This window comes from Aegilops tauschii, chromosome 3 (genome assembly GCF_002575655.3).
Source record: "Aegilops tauschii subsp. strangulata cultivar AL8/78 chromosome 3, Aet v6.0, whole genome shotgun sequence".
Classification (NCBI taxonomy): Eukaryota; Viridiplantae; Streptophyta; class Magnoliopsida; order Poales; family Poaceae; genus Aegilops; species Aegilops tauschii.
The window spans coordinates 171,691,947-171,714,282 of record NC_053037.3 but is presented as its reverse complement, the minus strand read 5'-3'; the positions used below and the strand labels follow the sequence as shown (position 1 = coordinate 171,714,282).

The following is a 22,336-nucleotide window of genomic DNA, read 5'->3' as shown; positions in this document are numbered from 1 at the left end:
ACCGTACATTTCATTAGCTAAACGGGCTTGAAGTCTCTGCAGCCACGGTTATGTGTGTTTGTGACTTTCTGTATTTCAGTGATAAGGGTCGTAGACACGGGCGTCAAATCCACAAAGGCATCGTGTGGTATTATATAGAGTCATGTTCCCTTGTGTCTGTTTTCTGAATGATTCTGTCGACTCGTTTAGACGGAGAGGCACGGACGAGAAGCCCATGGAGGCATACTTGAGTATTAGGCAGAGTCACGTTCGTGCGTTTACTACAGAAACATAATAGAATTGGATTCAGATGTGAACCCTCACTGTTTACTTTGTGAGGCAATGAATGACCGATCCGAGAGACACTATCCTTAAAAGCACGGGCAAGAACTCTCTACAACCACGGTTCTGTACCAAAGAGCCACTGTCAAACGCATGGAAGTCATGCAACGAGGGCCACACTTTTAGTAGTAGAAAAAGCACTTTATCAACTGGTGTTGCTCCTTTGCTACGCGCACAGTAGGGTGGCTGTGGAAGGCATGTTATTCAAGTAGAGAACAAACATCATGATGCCAGGACAAGGTCAAAAGCATGGTTGTGAGTCTGCAGTGTCACGGCTAGAATCCTCGAGATGCATTTCGGTGTGGCCTGTTGAGTAGAAACTCGGTTTTGTGGTCACCAGAGGCACTATGTAACGCCCCGTAAAACAGGTTTGGTTGACCATTGTGGTGGTTGTCTATGCTTTTAGCTCTTTTCATCTCTCCTGTGTCGCAGCAGAGATGCATGGTTGTATTGTTACACCATCCAACTTCATAAAGAAAGGGATGCAAACATTTACAAACAAACCTATCGCCCTTATAATATTTTCCCAGCTGAGTAATAATAATACCTAAACAAGCAAAATCTGTTCTGCTTACATTTGCTTTGTTTCTACAACTGCACCAAATAAACTTACAAGCCATTTTTTATAACCACAGTACGAGGACCAGAAATAGTGCAGTGGCTCAAATGCAGCTCCATCAGTGCAAGGCTCAACTGCAGCTCCTCAATGTGTATGGCAGGTACATCCGAGAAGCACCGCTCTACCTGCAACACACGCACGGTTGTGCATGCATTGTGTGCATGACAGGTACATATATAAGACAGGCACCGTCGTACATACAACACAGCACGGTTACACATACAGCGCGCATCTCTCCACTGAAAAATTAAATCTACTTTATGTCTCTTAACCTTGGTGCCACAGCATTTTATGGTCCTTCGACCTGTACAAAGCCGCAAAACCACACATTTCCTTCATGACTGCACGCAACACAAAAATAGACAAGCCTACACACGGTGCAAAGACTACAACGGTTGTCTGATAAAGTTTACATAAAACCCAAGCTCAAAAGAACGCAACAACAAATAACTCCATACACCTGGACAACTAAGACAAGGCGTGATTTCAGCATCCACACGTGAACGGAACCGTCAAATCCAGGTATTCAACACTCCTCTTCCTTAAAAGAGGACGCACGTGGCTGCAACTTGATGATAATCTAAGACGTGAACATTTAGAAGCCCTTCTATGCCACTCCAGAACCCTTTGTTGCTTTTCGTAAAATACTCCCGTGAACTCTGTGGGAGGGGAGGTAAACTTAATGGTGATGGTCTCCAGATCCTTTGCACTAAGAACAAAGAACGTCGCAAATTCAGTGTAACTCCCGGAGCGAACGTAATCTTCCAGCGATACTGTCTTCAGAAAAACGTCGTGATGTTTGAGAAACTGCTGGTGCTTAAGACGCCATTTGTTTTTTCCACCACGGCAAATCAACGATCCCTAAAATAAATGATAGGTTGAAAATACTTAGCATCTATAAAAAGAGATACAAACCATAAAAAACAAAATGAAACAATTAGTTCTACAACCTCCGTAACATGAAGTTAGACATAGACTTGTCTATATATGGATGTATCCAACAATAAATCATGTGTAGATATGGGTGCATCAATTCCAGTCGAAATTAAGACAAGAATTTTGAAATGGAACGAGTACTACAGTATGCACATTTCTGAAGATCATCACCTCGACAAACAAGTTCTCCAGTTTTAGAAAGCACTGCAGCAATTGAACGACGGTGTCCACCTTATAATACATGTAGATAAGCAAGGTCTTCACAGATTGACGCATTGTTGTTAGACTGAGTGCCTTCAAACCCTTGATGAAAATTAACAGAAGATGGATCACAAAACTAATAGCATAAAGGTTGGATGAAATAAAACTTGTTTCCTCACAAATAAAGTTAAGCTGGAAGTATCATAAAAACTCAATACCTCTAGACACGTGAGACGACATGCATACGGTTCAGATGCAGAGACAGCGGTTACCTCCAAGTCCTGACTCTGCATGAAGAATAGAACATAGAACATCAAATTAATAGAACAAACATCGGAACAAGTACAACTCTGTTCCAGTATGAAGGAAAGTCAGTACCTCAAGACACGTCGAGGGAGACACAAACACGAATTCACCCAACGTCTCCAGTTTAGGTGCAGAGACAACGGTTATCGAATAGTCGTCAACCAGACAATCAACAATCAACCGTCGAAGTGAAGGGTCATCCTCAATAATGAGTTCTCCGTGTGGACAACAAATGCCAATGCTTACAAGGTTAGACGAGTTTATTGTGACGCGACGACCTCCTCTATTGCAAACAAGCAGGAGAGACTCAAGTGCAGGGCAACTAGAGTGGATTATGCTTTGCAGCGAGGCGTCTGATATATCAACCTCCACAAGCGAGAGTCTTTTCACTAGCGGTAGCTGAAGCGTCCCTACGTAATTGTCTGATATTTGGCAAAGAGCAAAGCCGAGGGTGTGGAGAGAGAAGGAAAACCGAAACACGGACTCTGGTGCCGAGGGTGTAGTTGAAGTGCATAGATCCAATAGAGTTACCTCTTGCGTCAGAAATTCTGGGAAGAGGTAGTAGAACTCAAGAACCTGGATATTGTTCAACTTCCAGGATCGGAGCCAGGCATCAACGATGGAGGGCCTGCACTGTAGGTAGCACGCCGGAATAGAGAGGCGGCTAACCGAGCCAGCATGGCTAGACAGAATGGATTCCGGAAGACTGACAACAGGATTTCGACAGAGCCGGGTTCCGGAATAGCATTTGCGAATGCGCTCCTTGGTGAAGGTGGACATATGAGATATGGTCTCAATATGAACTTTTTCTCCATCGTTAAAAAGACGAGAGACAGAGATCTCGCGACAGTCGAGATTTAGAGGAGCGATGGGCCACAAAGGACGCCAGCGACGTGCGAGGATTTGAGTACGGATGCCATCCTTGATGGGAAAACGAGAGATGATCTCACCTAGGACGTTGTCGGTGAGATCGCTGATGCGGTCCGCACGACATCCCTCTTCTTCCTCCTCGGATCGAGGGGAACACGGTCGCCTCTTCCATCCCCTCCGACGACCAGCACACCACCAGAAGGCGGCGTCGCTGGTGGCGCCACTCTCGACCTCTTGATGCTACGAGCAGCGCTTTCCATCTCCACCTCCGTTGCTGGGGTGGCACCGTCTAAGACCAGTGCTCACTGAGGTGGATCTGGAGAAATGGATTGCAGCCTGTCAATCCACGAAACAACTTAAATACCCACAACGGGGAGCGGAGGGGTCCAGATTAATTACCTCTTTTTTCTTTTGACAGGAGAGTCCGGGTTAATTACTACTCGTAACAAGTAAAAGGTAGGTGACTGCTTGAAACATTAAATAGAGCCACGGCTTTCAAGGTACGAGATGGACGGGTGAATACGCAGACCAGGCACGGGCGTGCCCGTCCGTGTTTTAATTATTTACGGCACACATTCAATAGAAGAATCGGTTTGACGCCGGAAGCACGGTTCTACAGTCATCTTGCCTCTACGAGCAGCAAAATTTTCCACGGGCACATTCACATTTAAGTCAATAGAAGATTCAAGGCCGTGCCTCTGCTTTGCAGATGATTCTGCTGAAATGCTCACGGACAAAAGCAATGAAGCATGGTAGAGGCACGGCTTGTCACGTACCAGACACACGGTCCTGCCTTCGGCATTGTGACGCACTGTTCTACATGCCACACGGGCATGTAGAACAGTTCGTGTCTACGTTCGTGTCTCTTTGTGTTCCAAATGATTCCGTTGACTCTAACACCAGGAGAGGCACGGTATGGAGGCCCAGAGAGGCATGCTTGCGTTTTACGCGGGATCACAATTATCACAGGCACAGGCATGAAGCGCGCAAAGGCATGGTCGGTGGTATTACATAGAGTCACGCTAACCTTTGTCTTACGCACATCCACGGGCGTTTACTCTGTGAGGCACGGAATGGCCTATACGAGAGACCCTGTTTTTAAAAGCTTATTTCCTTGTATTTAAAAGCACGGACGTGCAGTCCATAGTATATCATTCGAAAAGGGCATCGACGTTCGTGGCTATCTGTGTTTTAGTGTCAAGGGTCACAAGCACGGGCATACAGCCCTCAAAGGTTTACTAATTACATAGAGTCACACACAGAGGTTTTCTAATTGTATTCAGAATGAGTCGGTGGAGAGGCATGGTTTATTCTTACCCGGAGTCACGATTGTGCGATTATTACGGAAACCTAATAGAATCGGGCAACTGCCCGTGTTACAATTGTTTTCGTTGTAAGATTTTAACTCAAATGCACGAACCGTTAAGTGTGTCAGTGTTTCAGGTCAGAGGTCACCTTCGTGTCTCTTTGTGCTCCAAATGAATCCGTTGATCTATCACCAGGAGTGGCACGGTCCAGATGCTCAGGGACGCATGCTTGTGTTTTACGTGGAGTCACGTTCGTGCATTAATTGCGGAAACCCAACGTTTCGATGGGTGTCTCCTCGTATTCGGGTGTGAACGCCACGTGGCACCGCTCCGGAAACCCAAGGATCTGACAGGCGTCTCCTCCGGTGACGCTGCTCTGGCTCGTAGCCCGAGGCCAGGCTCCGGCTATTTAAGCAGGACGGGGTCTCGAAACCCTAGCCACACCCTCTTCCCCCCTCTGCCCGCTGTCAGGCTATCCATTCCTCTTGCTGCTCTCCATCCTGACCCTCTCCGCCATGGCTGCGCAGGAGGACACTACTGCGGAACCCCATGCCCAGACACTGGAGGGGATCAAGGCTGGTGAGGGTTCCTCACTGTAAGTTCACTCTGCTTACACTTCTTTCTTTTTTTCTTTCCTTCGGCTACTTGATTTAGTTGTGAAACGTGAATAAGCCAGACGGAATCTCGAAACCCTAGCCACATCCCCTTCATCCTTTTATCCGCCTCCAGGCCATCCACTCCTCTTGCTGTTCTCTACCCTGACACTCTCCGCCATGGCTGTGCAGGATGACACTACTCCAGAGAGTCGTGTCCTGACGCAGGAGGAAATCTCGGCTGGCCAGGCTTCCTCATCTGTAAGTTCACTCTGCTTCCGTTTCATTTGTTTTTTCTTTCTTTTGGCTACCCGGATTAGTTGTGAAACTTGGATCATTGTGGTGAACTTCATCCTAAGTTGATGATAGTGCGTCCTGCCATCAATCTAACACCTTCTCTTTTGTCCAGGTGAAGAACCGGTGGGAGGCTATGGAAGCTCACCTCTTGAAGATCGTGGAGATATCCACGAGGTTGTATGATCTTCTGGATGAGAAGACGAAGGCGAAGCTCAAACTTGAGTACGACAAGCTCACGCTGGAGACATACATTATAATAAAAGAGGTCAAGGAACTTCGCGCCCAGCGACCCTGATCGCTGTATCTCAAGCAATTAAGAAGTGGACTAAAAAGTTTCTTATTTTGTCTTGCGTCACCTTGTAGTCAGTAACTTTGATAACAAACGTGTTTTGGTTTCCTGGATCAAGTTTATGGGTACAGATGTGAACATTAACGTAATGGCCAATTCGAGAGGCGCTGTTTGTAAAAGCACGGGCGTGAAGTCTCTGCAGCCAAGGTTCTTTGTACCAACTAGAGTCATGTCTTGTGCACACATGAAGGCGTGGACATTCCTGCCTTTCTTTGTTTAAGTGTTTCGGGTCACAGGCACGAGCATGAAGCGCTCAAAGGCATGGTCGGTGGTATTACGTAGTCACGCTAGCCTGTGACTCTATCAGACGAAGACGCACGGGCGTTTAGCCCACAGAGGCACGCAATGGCCTATGTGAGGGACGCTGTTTTTAAAATCTTATTTCCTTGTATTTAAAAGCACGGACATGAACTCCCTACGGACACGGTTCCCTATTGAGTTGCGTCACACATCTTTCTTGATGTTACGTATATTATTTCGATATAAAAGGCGTGGACATTCGTGGCTATCTGTATTTCATTGTTTCACAGTGAAGCACGGGCATGCTTTTAAACAAAGCACAAGCACGTCTCGATTTGCAGAAACAGCACTGTCGTGGTTCTACAGGATGCTATGTTCTAGGCTATGTGCAGCATGTTTCCACCCAAACGTTCACCACAGGGTCACACACAGAGGAAGTGTCGTGCAGTGATAACAAACGCACAGTCTTACAGGTACAAGAGGCACGAGGAGGCATATTGATTAACATCATCAGAAATGAATCAGATTATACATGCGCACTCATATAGAGAGATGCATAAAAACTGGACTACAAGAGATAAACTAAGTTGGTAATAGTAAACGATCGTTGGTATTAACTAATAATAGAACTTAACAACAGGCATACAACATTAGACTCAAACTTATAGTAGAACACACACAGTAAATAGAAGTCCTGATCATGACAGATCGACTGGGTCACTGAAACTCAAAAGTAGTAACAAGTCAATGCTAGGTGGTTGCTTGAAACATCAAATAGAGCCACGGCTTTGATGGTACGAGATGCACTGTTGTACTTGCAGACCAGGCACGGGCGTGCCCCTCCGTGATTTAATTATTTACCGCACACATTCACAAAGCGTGCCTGTCTTTGTGAATCTGTTCGACGCTAGAAGCACGGTTGTACAGTCATCTTCCCTCTGCATGCGGAAAAATTTTCCACGGGCACGTTGACAATTAAGTCACTAGAAGATTCAAGGCCGTGCCTCTGCTTTGCAGATGATTCTGCTAAAACGCGGACAAAACCAAGTAAGTGAAGTGATGGCAGAAGCACGGCTTTTCAAGAACGAGACACACTGTTCTACATGCCACACAGGCACGGCCGTGATTCCACGTGCTTTAGTAGCATGTAAAGACGTGATTCTCTCACAGCAAACGCCGTGAACCTACTACCAGGCACTATATCCATTTGTGAAACAGAAAAACAAACACAATTGTGACCCGTTCTGTTTGAAATCTTTGCATGACAGAAGCACAGCGTGAAGGCACATGAGGCATGGTTGGACACGCATCGCAAGCACGGTTATTTGAATTACTTACATACATGCATTCATAACAGAAGAACAGGCGTAAGAACAGGCGAGGCACTGTTACCACGAAAGCCATGGTTATGCAGCCCCAGAAGCACGACCCAGATTCTGTGCTTAAAAATGTTTTCGTTCCATAACGGCGGGCGTGACCATGCAACCGTGAGAGTCACGGTTGAACACTCACCGGTGGCATGGCTGTGGCTGCCTATGCCCTTAGGTTATTTTTATCTCTCTGCCACGCAGCAAAGAAGCATGCTTGTATGCTTACAACATCCAAGTTCATAAACCGACGCGGCTGCGGAAAATAACAAGGAAACCTGTGCCTCTGATATTTTTCTCCGCCGAGTAAAAATACATAAAGAAGCAAAAGGCGTTCTTATTGAAATTTATTTTGTTTCTATAACTGCAGTAAATTAACTTACAAGCCGTTCTTATAACCACAACACAAGAAAATAAACAATCAACACTCGCCCGCCCTCCCCACCGATCGCTTGCTATTTCATCGCTCCACGTGCGGCCTTGTTTTTGAATGTTCAACGATCCATTCTTCCTTCTCGACCCTTGTGCAACCCCAGTAGCTATTCAACCTATTTACCTGTAAAATTAATATTCATACATAAAAACAAAGCGAAAGATTGCAGTCATCACTGTTTTTTGCTTACGTCCTGTTTAAGCTGCATTATTACCTTTTAATTTTTCTATTGGTACTGTTCTCCAGTACCAAAAAGTCTCCACTCAGACCTTTCCTTTCTGGAAATGGACTGCGCAGATTTCGTGCCTTGTCCCGGGCTTCCCTGCATGCATTCTGTGTGCCTGGTTGTGTGATGTTTGATTCTGGCGTAGATGCAATACTTTGGTAAATGCTCCCTACTGTCAGTGGGGTCGTTGGAGTTGCTGACGTCTGACCTCTTCCTCCTAGGCTTGGAGTGCATTGTCCTGAGCCGTTTGATGTCCTCGATGGTGTTGTCGGTGTTGTCGGCCATTTCATTGACCTTGCCCTCTTCTCCTGCTGTGATTTCCTCTTCTCCTCTTCAATCCTCATCCTCTCCTGGACTTCTGGGTTATCCAGGCAGTTTGTTTTCCTGTGACCCTTTACTCTACAACAGCCGCACTAGGATGCGACTTTGTTGCCTTTTCCTTTCTTCTCAGAACCATCTTTGATTCAATCTCCTTCTTTCGTGCCCTCTGAGCCACTCATGGGAGGGTTCTTGAGAGTTTCGGCAAGAATGCCTGTGTCTGGTTCCTCGGCAAGTGCCGCCATTACTTTTATTGTCATATCTACCGTACACTCATACAACACACGGTATGCCTTCTCTTTTCTGCAAGCATTTGAACAGATATCCGACAACTCAGCGTAAGCGAGGCCGAATCTCATAGTTTCATCGTCTTGTACAGTCATGCTATCACCTTGACTTGTAGATAGAACTTTCAGACTCTCTGATAGATTCCTGGTCCATCTGGGGATGACAAAGGATTTTGGAAGTTGATCGATCATGCTTGTTTGTTCCATCACCTTAAGCACAGGGCAGCACTGAATGCCATCCCTACTCATTTTCTTGCAACTGCATCTGTATATTTCTTTTTGCTCATCCACATCTACCCTGAACTCAGACTTGTCAAATTCCTCGCCCGGATATGGTTTCCACACATTTTCTCCAGGCTCAGTAATCTTTTTAAAAATAATACTGCCTCCCCTTTGCTAGATCAGAGCACTTGAAGTAAGTCCGGTTCCGTAGCTCCAGCTGGAATTTCCTGAAAATTTCATTCGTGTATACTTGACTTGCTTGTCTTTCAATCGGAAAACCTGTCTCTAGTGAGGGCGCCTTCTCTTCTGTTCGGTGTCTTTTCTTGTCAAGCGTGGCGAGGCAATTTTGATGAATCATGTGATACCCATCAACAAACCTTTTTATTGTGTCCCTGTGGTCGACGTAATTCTTCCACATCGAATCCGTGCTCTCACTGTAAGTGGTTGTTGACGAGAAAGGATAGAAGCAGTCCTTGAAGTATGCCGGCACCCAGAAATTTCGGAGTTCCCATAGCGTGTTTAGGTGTTTGTTGCCTTCCGCCTTGTGCACAGAAATTGCTGCTTTCCACGCACGCTCAAACTCGTCTTGATCTAGTGAGTTTTTGACGATTCGAAATAAATCATCAGACATCCCTGGGTGTTGCGCAAACACTGCTGCATTATTTTCCTTCAGGTTCTTCCTAATATGCCACAAGCAGAACCTGTGCCTCGTTCTCGGAAGAGCTTCCTTTATTGCAGTCTTCATCGCCTGATCCTGATCCGTTATTATGTATTTCGGCTCTTTACCTCCCATTGCCTCGACAAACGTGCTTAGGAGCCACTTGAATGACCCTATTTTCTCATCCTTCAAAAGACCTACTCCAAACAGGACGGTCGACCCATGGTTGTCGACACCTATAATTGGTGCAAATGTCAAGCCATATATATTCGTAGAGAATGTCGTGTCAAAAGACACAAAATCTCCATATAGCTCATAATTCATCTTACACAAGGAGTCTGTCCAGAACAGGCTGCACACTACATTGTTCTCTGTCTCTTCCACATGGTGGAATCCCGGCCTCCGCCTCTGCATATCGGCAAACAGTTTCATGGTGTCTGCGATATCAGTGCCGCGCTCTCCAGCCCTGTCCCGGCATGCAATGTTGCTTATGTCAATCGTGTCGAACATAATTTCTCGCCTCGGTTTCCCCATGGCAATAAAAATCTGCATAACCTTCCTTGGTTCTAACCTCGCCTTCTGCAGCACTTGTATAAATAATTTCTCATGAGGTGCCATCTTCTTATAGCATCTCATGAACTTCAACATCCAATCGGATGGGTGAAGCTGGTGGTTGTGCTCTAGACGCACGTTCTTCAGATACCATTTCCTCCTATCTGTATCCCTCTTGGCTGTTATTTGGACTGGGCAGCTTGTCTGTATCAAGCAGTTGCTCCTTCTCTCCTTAACATGTCTCTCAGTTGTTTTATTCTGCCCTTCCTTGGTGCACTAAAACACCTGCTTGTCAAGTTGTTGATCATATGTCGATCTTCCGCTCGTTGATCGCTTGGCAGCAAAGCCAACCTTTCTAGCATATCTGCAGAAAAAGAAAAAGCACTCATCCAATGATCCGAATACCATACCACCCTCTGGTTCGAGCGCTTCGGTGACCTCCTGAATCGTTGGGTATATGCCTTCTTTAAACATGTCATCCATTTCTTTCTCTACAATGGTCAGCGGCGCCATGATGATTCTGTCTACCGTGTCTTCGTTCGTCTGATCACATTCACTTCTGACGACATCAGTCTCATTGCCAGCCACAGGTCCACTTACAGCGGAGCTGCTGCTGCTCTGTTGTTTGTCACATGCAGCAGCGTCGTTTCTGCATGGCACGGTCAAATCCATAAATGAGTCTGCCTCTCCACTGTTGCATTGTGGAATGCTGCTCCCTGTTTCTCCGGCACTCATGCAACCAAGGGACTGTGCTGCTTCTACCATGAAATCAGTGGTGGCGCTGTACGATACTCGCTGCTGTGAACGTTGCATTTCCTTCGAAATGGATGGAGAACTATGATATTTCTTTGCCTCATCTGTTACCCCCTCCGCCAAATCCCGAACACATGGCATGAAACAGAATTAGATGTCCAGAGCAGCATATGCATTTTTTTTAATTTCTAAACAAAAGATTTATATGACTCATCAGGAATCACCTGATATACCAAAACCAGACCCGTGCCTCTTCACCGAGTATAAGAGGTACACCAGAGGCACTGTTCACATTACACCCAGCAACACGAATGTGACCATGCTACACACACATCTGCACAAAGAGGCACAGATGTGCTTCTGTTTACACCATACAACCGGAGAGGCACAACAACATCGTATAAAAAAGAACAACTGCACATACAGCCGTCCTCCTGTTTTGCACTTTACCCTATTCTTCCATAAAACTGTTTGTGTGTTGAATTGAAAAGGCATAGTTCCAACGTCACCTTTGTTTTCCCATGCCTCTCTTGTCCAGCAAATCTTGGCGACAACCTCCGTGTATTGGTGATTTCGCTGACGATTCTGAATGCCATCGGAGATCCTTTGGAAGGACCCCTCGTGTTGAATGCCACAGGTGATCCTTTCAAAGGACCTTGCCTTATGTTTTCATCGATCCGTGGACTACCACGATACTTGCTTCCTTGTTCGTACACCTGCGTGTGGAAGATACGACAATTTAAATATACCAGACGAAACCAAAGAAAAAATTGCTCACAAAAAAATATGCATTTGCTTTAAATGTTGTTGCACGTTCGTATATGCTGTCACCTGTATTGCTTTCTGGTGCTGTTGTATGGTAGAGTTTATTGCTCCTATGTTTGATTTTGTCGTTGGGCTCTTCTTGCTTGTGCAAACCGTATCGAATCCTTGAACACCAATGCTTTTGTTGCCAATGATCCTTCTGCTTGCATCAAAGGAAATTTTGTTACCCTGTACCTCTTCATTATGACCGCCTACAAACGCTGGGCCGTCACAACGCCCGCTCTGCGCCTTTGTGGGCTTCTGTGTCTTCAAACCAAAAAATAATTAGAGGCACGTGCGAGTAAAACTTCCACATACGTTAAAACCAGCGTTTGAAGTTTTCGTCGTTACCTGCACAATCTGCTTAGTGGAGTCTCTGCTGCTTAGAATGCTCCTCTTCGCAGGTGTCTGTTGCACACCATGCTCCTGGTTGGACGTTTTCCAAGAACTTGTATCTCACTCTTGACTCCAATTATTACAGCCCGCATGGCATGTGCGTGTTTGACAGCATCTGCATCCTTGATCTTCTTCTCGTTTTGTAGTAAATTTTTTTCTTCCACCTCTCGATACTCAACTGCAGAGTAGATGCACAGGATAAACAGATATTACATCATTCATCCAGGATATATAAATCATTTTTGTTGTTGTTAATGATCTACTATTTGGTGTTCTCAGTGGTGGCACCTTGACAGCAAACGTCCCAGAAATAAAAGACCAAACACTAATGTTCAACTGCCTTACTATTACCTCCCTCCCATAATCCTTGCCGATGTCGTTCAAAGACCGACCGTCCCTGTTGTCCTGACCAGATGACGCACTCCTGAACATCTGCCCGAAAAAGAGATGTAATAAATATAAAGGTTATAAACCTGCAGTATCAGTGCTGAAACTTTTCGAAGTCGATCTCAATCTTTCTTACTAACCTTTTACACTTACAACGCAACAGAGATATATTTTTAGTTCTATATAATTGACATATATAAATATATACATATATTAATTCTTAATTAAACTACAACCTCAACCAAAGTGAGATCCTCTGATGCTAATTTGCTTGTGCAACACTTAACACAAAGATAACCATGAAACTTAACAAAAGTAACAAGCTCGTATTACCAGGACAAGAGTACACAAAACAAAAAACAAACTCAAATCAGAGCTACAGTGTAACACTAAACAGTTTTACTCTATGAATCCCGGCCACAACAAATTCATCAACTAATTGAATCTCGTGTATCAGGAATCGCCACGCAAAAGGTGCGTTGATAAAAATTTTACTAACCTTTGATTGTCGAATCTTATGCGCTGATTGTTCGGAAGTCACACCTTTCTAAATTGTGGGGGGATCTGCTTCCCTGCAGTTTGTCAGCGATCTCCTTCAATGATTTTGAATCTCGGAGAGAGAGAAAATAGAAAGAGAGAGGGAGAGAGAGAGAAACAAAGAGAGAGGCTACTTCATCTTTTTGCGTGCAGGAGAAGAATAACCTGATAGGTGGGGCGAGTTTTGCAACGCATGAGAGATGGGCATGTTTCTTGGGCGTGACGAGATGTGGTAGGTCGACTTCACTTGACCGTCGACAACACTGACAAGTGGGCTCTCAGTTACTAATTCCTCTAAGTCTCTCACTAACTTGTGGGGTCGGCCTTATATGAGTCCTACGAGGAGTACCACCATCTGGGGTGAGAAAATGTGGTAGGTGGACTTCAAACTCATACTAACATGTGGGCTCTCAAATAGTTCGTCCAATTATTTGACTAACTTGTGGGGTCGTCCGCAGATGAGTTCCAGATCTCTCTCCATCTAGCATCGGTGGCGACAGGCGAGGCATATTCTGGCTCTCCAAAGGAAAGCCAATCCTGATCCCTCCGCAGAGTTCGCTCGTCACTAAAAAATTATTAGTCTCCTTCATCTCACTCGCCGTGGATCTCCTGTTCAGGTAATCCACTGCATCCTCACCATGATTATGCCACCGATTCAACGTTTGAACAAAAAAATTACCGGTGCTAGCAATTCCGCGGGCTGCGTACACACCGCATGTGCGCAACACAGCAGGTGGGGCGCGATTTGAATATCGGTTCCAGATCCAATTATCTTCAGCTGGTCCATGCTCAAACTGGTGCGTCGTCTTAACAGCAGAAGGGTTATGGATTTAAAATTAGGACTCAGCTGACCTCACTTTAATCATGCCAACTGCATGCTTGCACCGTGGTTTTGCTAAGTTGAGTTATATCTCCAGTCATGCAAAACTTAAGCACTCTCGTGACCATAGATTATATTAGTTGCAGAGCTCAATGAAACTGTAGTCAAAATTCACTATCCTGGTCCCTAACATGACGACACAGGAAAAATTATTTGTATAGATCCGCAATCTATAGCAGAGATCCAAAGGACTTACATCCGTTTTTGCAAAGCAGTTACTAACTCAGAGTTAGAATCCATCTTAGCTAACCAACCTGTTGATGATGGTCTCACATGGACTGCTAACAACTGTCTTACATAGCTGACCTGGTAACAATGACGTCTCATGACCTCTTATGTAGAGTTCGATGAGATGGACTCCACCCCACAGCTGTCGGAGACTCAGTCTCAGTCTGTCGATGGCACGGAGATTGTCACCCAAGATTTCATGGTTCATGACAAACTAGAGACAGAGAGACTAAGGATCGAGTTAAAATGTACAGCGCACAAAAAGCTTGTTGAGGAGTACAGGACAAAGAAGCAGCTTGCGTGTGCAAACCGTGTGTGTCGTTGAAATTTCTTTGGAAATCAATACCTCTCATTCTAGCTGCATTTTTAACCACAGCTTAGATATTTGTCTCTGTTTTGCTGACTCGGCGTTTATATGTAAGCTTCTGCCAGAAAAGCATGTGGTTCAACAATACATTTGCTAAAGGTCATTTCTTATCTTTATCCACAGAGATGTTACAATGGGTGAATACGAAGAAGAGTTCAGCACAAAACTTAGCTTCTAGAAATTCATTACTGTCTGTGAAAAGCTAACAGAACCACAAAAGCAGCTTGTCAGAGATATTGTTTTTGGATACCTTCTAGATTTGTGCTGTCGCGAGCTTCCAAGGTGTTTCGTTCGCTGGCTTGTCCGCTATTTTGATTGCCCTTCGAGGTATTTCATACTGCCTAGTGGATACAGATTCCTTATCAACTCGTACACCGTGCACCGGATCTTAGGAATTCCACTGGGCGGGCAGATTATCCCTAGAAAATGCTCATAAGCTTTCAGATGTCAGGTTAAGCCTGAAACTCGGTGTGCTGGGCGCGCTCCAAACATCAGAGAGTTAACTGATCTCATAACCCCAGAGCTGACAGGAGAAGTGTTTCAACGGGTTTTCGTGATGTTTGCAATAGCGGTATTTCTATGTCCAACGACATATGATTGCGTTAGCCCCGACTACTTAGCCGCTCTAGAAGGACCATCAAGTAACATATCATCATATGATTGGTCCAATGCTGTCACAGAGAAACTGGTGGCATCACTCCAGACCTTCAAGGACAAAGGATTCGCAGGCGCCCTGTGTGGCTGCCTCCTGATTCCAGTGGTTCATTCACTAACTTGTACATTTCTTTATACCCACAAGCAGCTACAAGAACATGATTAATTTTTACCTCTTCCCCACTTGCAGATAACGTATTTTGAATACCTGGATACGAAGATTATGGACCTGGAACCTGACACTCCTGCAAGACTTGTCATGTGGGACACAGAGGCCATTAAGAATTATGCTAACATAGACAACCTGTCAACAAAGGACGGAATTTTTGGGAAACACACGGTGAGTCAACTTTTCATCATTTTCCTTTGGCGAAGTTTTCGACTCAACATAATGACTTAGCCGCCATCTATTAATTTGACTTGACTGTAATTGTTTCCTTCCACATGGCAGCTGAAAGACATTAGGCGCACGCCTTTCCAACCACCGCCTGGCTTTCAGGCGCCATTTTTCCAAATGAGTCCCAGACTAGAAGCCTACATAGAAGAATTTGTGCCTCAAGAAAAACTTTGTTCCGTAAGTGATTTCCAGCTTCTGCACCTGATTTTATGTTTGAAATGATGTTCCCTAAGTTTTTACGAAACAGATACATGTCCTATTGTGTTGATCCAGACAGTTTCCTATAGTACGTTAGCTGTGCTTTTGTGTTAAAACTAGAAGTGCTTCATATAGGACGTTAGATGTCCTTTCGTGGTCATCAAGACAGTTTCCTATAGTACGTTAGCTGTGCTTTTGTGTTAAAACTAGAAGTGCTTCATATAGGACGTTAGATATCCTTTCGTGGTCATCCAGACAGTTTCCTATAGTACGTTAGCTGTGCTTTTGTGTTAAAACTAGAAATGCTTCCTATAGGAGGTTAGCTGTGTTTTTGTGTTAAAACTAGAAGTGCTTCCTACATGACGTTAGCCGTGCTTTTGTGTTAAATATAGAAGTGCTTCCTATAGGAGGTTAGCTATGCTTTTGTGTTAAAACTAGAAGTGCTTCCTATAGGAAGTTAGCCATGCTTTTGTGTTAAATATAGAAGTGCTTCCTATAGTACGTTAGTTGTGCTTTTGTGTTAAATATAAAAGTGCTTCCTATAGTACCTTAGTTGTGCTTTTGTGTTAAAACCAGAAGTGCTTCCTATAGGACGTTATCTGTGCTTTTGTGTTAAAACCAGAAGTGCTTCCTATAATACGTTAGCTGTGCTTTTGTGTTAAACATAGAAGTGCTTCGTATAGTACGTTAGCTGTGCTTTTGTGTTAAATATAAAAGTGCTTCCTATAGTATGTTAACTGTGCCTTTGTGTTAGATATACAAGTGCCTTCTATTGTACGTTAGCTATGCTTTTGTGTTAAAACTAGAAGTGCTTCCTATAATACGTTAGCCGTGCCTTTGCGTTAAAACTAGCAGTGCTTCCTATAGTACGTTAGCTGTGCTTTTGTGTTAAAACTAGAAGTGCTTCCTATAATACGTTAGTTGTGCCTTTGCGTTAAAACTAGCAGTGCTTCCTATAGTACGTTAGTTGTGCCTTTGTGTTAAATATAGGAGTGCTTCCTATAGTACGTTAGTTGTGCCTTTGTGTTAAATATGGAAGTGCTCCCTATAGTATGTTAGTTGTGCTTTTGTGTTAAAACCAGCAGTGCTTCCTATAGTACGTTACCCGTGCCTTTGTGTTAAAACTACAAGTGCTTCCTATAGTACGTTAGTTGTGCCTTTGTGTTAAACTAGATGACCCGGTGCGCCAAATGGCGCAGAGACCCAATTGAAACCATGTTCGTGTTGAGAAATATTTGCCTTTTTTAGTAACTTTATGTTTGATCAAGGATAGAGACCATGTCAAACCCGAAGTGTTTTAAACGTGTAGTTGGACAATGTGCCATTTGGCTCTATGTTACCCAAGTAAGGTGCAAGGTCCAAATTCAAGCATCAAGGGTAATGATTCTAAACCTTTTGTAACAGAAACCTTTGCATTTGTTAGTAACTTCGAGTTTAGCAAGCACTGAGGGTAATAATTCTAAACCTTATATATGGAAAATTAAGGAATACCTATGTTCAAACTATATACTTTAGCATGTGAAACTAATTCAAACTATGCAAGTTGAAATATTTAGAGACCGATCATAAAATTGCCGGCTCCACTCTACTGCGACGCGAGAGCCGGCTTGCTGCACCTTCCCCACATAATTGGCCAGAAGGTATTTTAAAATTTTGAATTGTCTACATTAGTATTTCTTAGACATCATATAGGAGATGAGAGAACAGTAAAAAAATTGTTAAATGAAAACTATGTACCTTAGCTATCTAAGACTAATGAAAACTGCAATCTTGAAAGAGGAAAACAACATTGGAAATCCTAATGTTCCTGGTCCTGAATAGTGTATTCGTTTAAATATGTAGTTGATCACCCGGTGCAAAGTAAAAAACTTCTCATGATATAACGCTGGGAACCTAAAAGCAAGTGATCACACATACAAACATTCCAAGGGAAAATGCGTAAACCCACAACTCAGACAAACTACTAACAGGGCCATGTATGATTTTGCAGCTTAGAATCTACATAAAACAGAACAGTGCAGGTAACCTTTACCTAAATCTCACTACTAACATTATTTGAACATTTATTCTTAGATCATCTGTACTCCTTTTATGTACAAATCATGCAATATCTCTGTATAAATCAATGCCAATGGACGCACATGCACAAGTCTAAACTAAACAATATATATGATATAGCATAATTATATGATCTAAAATAGATGCATGATCAGGGGAGGAAGATGGTGAAGCCAAAGATGACTGCTAAAGTTTCGCTACTCCTTGATCATCTTGCCCAAAACTAAGGTTATTACTGCAGGAACGTTCAACCCTCATTGTATGTTCTCCTGATTGCATAATTGTTATCTTCACAAATTCTTCAATTGCAGGATATAGCTTCACCAGATCTTCGACAAGAAAATCATGCAACTCCACCACAAATTCAACCCCAGTAGGTCCATCACCGATAATCACAAAGTGAAGGATCTTACTTCTCTCCTCTTCACAGAGGTTAGGAGGTGACGCCTTTTCAAAGTAGTCTATCACGCTCTTCCGAATCTTTTGGGCATCCTCCATGACCTGACATTTACAATGTGAGGCTGTAAGCACAAGATATGACTAATACTGTACGGTACAATAACCTAAAGTATCAATACCATATATCTCAAGATTTAGCAGGAAATTAAACTGTAACTTACATCTTAGGATTGAAACATGAGAAATAGCAGAACAGTAAAGAGACACACAATGCCAATAAGGATTTGACCTTCAGAAAGTGGAAATGCCCCATCACACCAGGAGTGTTGAATGTATTCACGGTAACTCCAAGAGCAACAACCAAGTAATCATAATCAACCATGAAATCACCATTCCCGTCAAATTAGTCCCAACAGCAGAGCGGCAGTGGACGGCTTTCGTCGGATCGATCTTGAAGCACTCTGGTAAATATTCACATGTCTGATTGGAGGGGAGAGGGCGAGAGAGAGAGAGAGAGAGAAACAGTAGAGCGGCAGTGGACGGCTTTCGTCAGATCGATCTTGAAGCACTCTGGTAAATATTCACATGTCTGATTGGAGAGAGAGAGAGAGAGAGAGTTTGCTGAAGCTCACCTCGGTGTGTTGGCATCGGATATGTGGCGTTCAATGTGGACTCCTTAGCCAAACACTAAGTTATTTAAACAGGTCTGAGATTATTCTGAGATGCCATCGGATATGTGAAGCACTCAATCTCTATAGCCAAACACTATGCATGCTGAAATAAATAAGTTTTGTTTTCAACAGAATTCTGAGATTATTCCATTCTGAAGCAAGTACCCATATGCGAAACACCTTTTCAGTGAAGAAGCATAGTGGAAGGCACCATCCAGCCATGAATATAAATAAAATGAAAGGACAACCAATGAAAATATCTACAGCAAAATCATTCCACTAAGATGGATCATTAGTAAATTACCAGTATCATGTATCCCTTGGCCTCCTCTGTGAGCGCCTGCTAAAGCAGAGTAGAGCAAGTGCCAGGTAGCTTACTTTTTCACGCGAGACACACAAGCAAGAGTGAAGCTGCACAAGAAGATACCTTAAGAGAAGCCATCAGAGTAACCAGACGGCGAGCTGAATAAGTGTGTGACCTACTGGTGGCCGCCATCTGGGTTGGGCCCCTCCTCCCATGGCAGCAAATCCTCGCGGCACCACTGTCACATGCTAGGCCTGAAACACGACGGAGTTAGGGTGGTGGACAAGAAGGGTGATGCCACAGCGGACGGCGAGGCTGGGTCAATAACATGCCATCATATTTTAATTTTATTTTGGCAAAAAGGAGATAGAAATGTAGCAACCTGGCATAACTAATTAACTATTCTAATTTAAGGCGGATGATTGCATGTAATCACTAATCGTAAGTAATCAACAAGGCTAAATGATGGAATGAGAAGAGGAATGTATTTCATGAAATAGAGCAAGAGACAAAAACTTGAAAGGAAAAAAACACTCAACGCTTGCAGGTGAAGAACATCATATAAAATGGATGGTCACCAATCAGGAAATGTGCAAAATATGTAATGGAATTTCTTTGAACTAACTACAATACATCGTCTGTGAAGCAAGAGTGAGAAAATACCAGGAACATGATTAGTGTAGTAGTTCTCTGGCTCACACTACACAGGAGCTGCTGTTGTGGTAGGAATTAAGGGCAAGGAGAGTAGGCGCACATGCTTGTTGGAGATCCTTGGCTGGCCGGTCGAACACGCAGCCACAGCAGAGAGAGTACCGCTACCCTAGAACAAGCACATGTTAAATGGAAAAATCCCTAACAAGAGATTTTCTTTTGCATAGGAAGTATCAACGCCTCACATTTTCAAAGGCAAAGGGGCTCCAAATTTCACGAAGATATAAGATGCTAATATAAGATGGAAGCATCCAAGCAAATCTTTCATTCACCAAATGAAGTGTCTTAACTTTGGTTGCTTAGGCAAAATTTCTTGTCAGCTGTTGCATGTTCAGCTGGTGTCACCAACCTTGCATATTCGTTGTCCTTTATGTTTTGGCCAGAATGCTCAATTCCATTATTGTATGATGCCACAGCTGAAGAGCTTGGCATTCTTGCGACCGTCTTACCGCCTCTGTTTACAAGCCAAGAAATATTAGGAAAGAAAATTGATAAGGCACAAAAGCAAATCTTATTTATTTGTGTCACATTTGTAGGATTAAGGTTGACATATGACTACCCTTGTCTAAATTAGAGTTGCACATGCCCAACTCCATATTATTTCCGTTACAGCTATTTACACACATAACTGAACTCGCACTCAAATGCACTGGTTTGGTGGCATGGTGTAGTGTAACAAGCAGCCGCTCAATCATAATATTCATAGTAGCTTGGATGTGAAATTGGATAAATCATTAGATTCTTCTCAAAGCAAAATTTTGAGTAATGCTACTCATATCCTAGTCAAATTAGGAATGGAGATCTGTGCTACAAGGATTCCTAAATGAATCCTAGTCTCATGAAACACCTGTTATCTTCATGAAACACATGTTATCTTTAAAACCATGATACTTGGCCACAGGGAACCAAAGCAACGATCCAAAGGAAATAAAATTATGTAATCTGAAGCCAATATCAGAATGTAACATACTCATAAGCTGCCTGAATCGTTCTTGAATCTCATTCACCTTTCTACACTCTTGAATCAACATCCAACCATTTTGATCACAAATCCCAACCTCACGCCACATATCAAACTAGAAACGGCAGACATATGTTAGCTAAGGAAACTGAGATTTACGTAAAGCTCAGACTTTACTAAGAATTTCAAAAAGATCTCTTCTCTTTGTTGTCATACCCCTAAATTCAGAATGCATGGGTCATAGAAGAACACTCATTCTTTTAGCACAAACTCATGGGAAAAACTGGATGTGGCTTGAGGAGATGCCTCACCTTGAACCGGCGCACAGATCGCCGCCGCCTAGCACGAGTGCCTTGTCCAGGGAGGAGGCCTGAGCCTCTGACGATGACATCGCCAAGCAGTCGCTCAATCATAATATTCATAGTAGCTTGGATGTGAAATTGGATACATCATTAGATTCTTCTCAAAGCAAAATTTTGAGTAATGCTACTCATATCCTAGTAAAAGTTAATAAAATAAGCAAATGTAAAAGCAGCAAATAATTCGTCATATGAGCTATAATAGGAAATCGTAATTACAGTAAAGTTTCATAACAATATACGTCGCAGCCCAGATATATTGTTACTATGCTTTTCACACCCCAAGGCTTCCTCGACACTGGCTTCTTGTTCTCTCAAACTTGGAAAGAGAAGTTTGCATAATGAAAGTGAATAATACGAATGCAAGGATTTTACTCGGCTTTAGAGTGCATGTGGACCCGATGCTACCCTGCTCCCCCAGCACGGCGGCCTGTTGGGCGGCGAGGAAGAGGTAGCAGCGGCCCGAGCTGGCTCGAGATGCAATCTTCAAGTATATATTGTGACAACCTTATTTGTTGATACTAAGAAATGTAAGAAGAAGCTAGAGTAGTGAAGGTTTAGATGTTGTACTGGTCAGCGAATCTACACTACACTGTTTGGAAGAGCGTCGGACGGATCCAGCCATTTCTGACCAGAGACGCACCAAAGTCTGACCTAACAACCCCTCTTTTCTTCTCTCGCCTCCTCACATATTAAAAATATTGCGTATTAAATTTCTTTAGCAAAGGAAAGCTCAATGAGAATTGAATAACTTGGAATACATAAGCGACAATTAAATGCGGCATTCAACCAAGGCAAAAATTTAATGTTTTGTATGCCTTCTTTTTACTGTCGGCAAAGCTGAGAACACATCCATAGTCACCGCGGACAAAATAAAACAAGACAAATTACTGAGATTAAACACCATGGCAGAGTACCATTCAGTCTTATGTGGGATTTAGGCAAGTGTGCTACTGTAGTAAGAAAATAAATAAAGAGATTAATATGCAAATTGGCCTATAGTTTAAAGAATCAAACTCAAAACGTAACTTCCTACCGTATCTTCAGTGAAGAAATTTAACTTGAGCATAAGAGGGGAATTTATTGCTACACCTATATGCTTTTGATCCTTGCACAGTTAGTGCAGGGCAGTCACTGCTTTGATTTCTTCCCCGGCCCAACTCGCTTTAA

General features: G+C 43.4%; 1 pseudogene; it reads right to left on the bottom strand.

Moving 5' to 3' along the window:
* Positions 1-7,958: 7,958 nt before the first annotated feature.
* Positions 7,959-19,327, bottom strand: LOC141042810 (uncharacterized; annotated as a pseudogene).
* Positions 19,328-22,336: the final 3,009 nt, after the last annotated feature.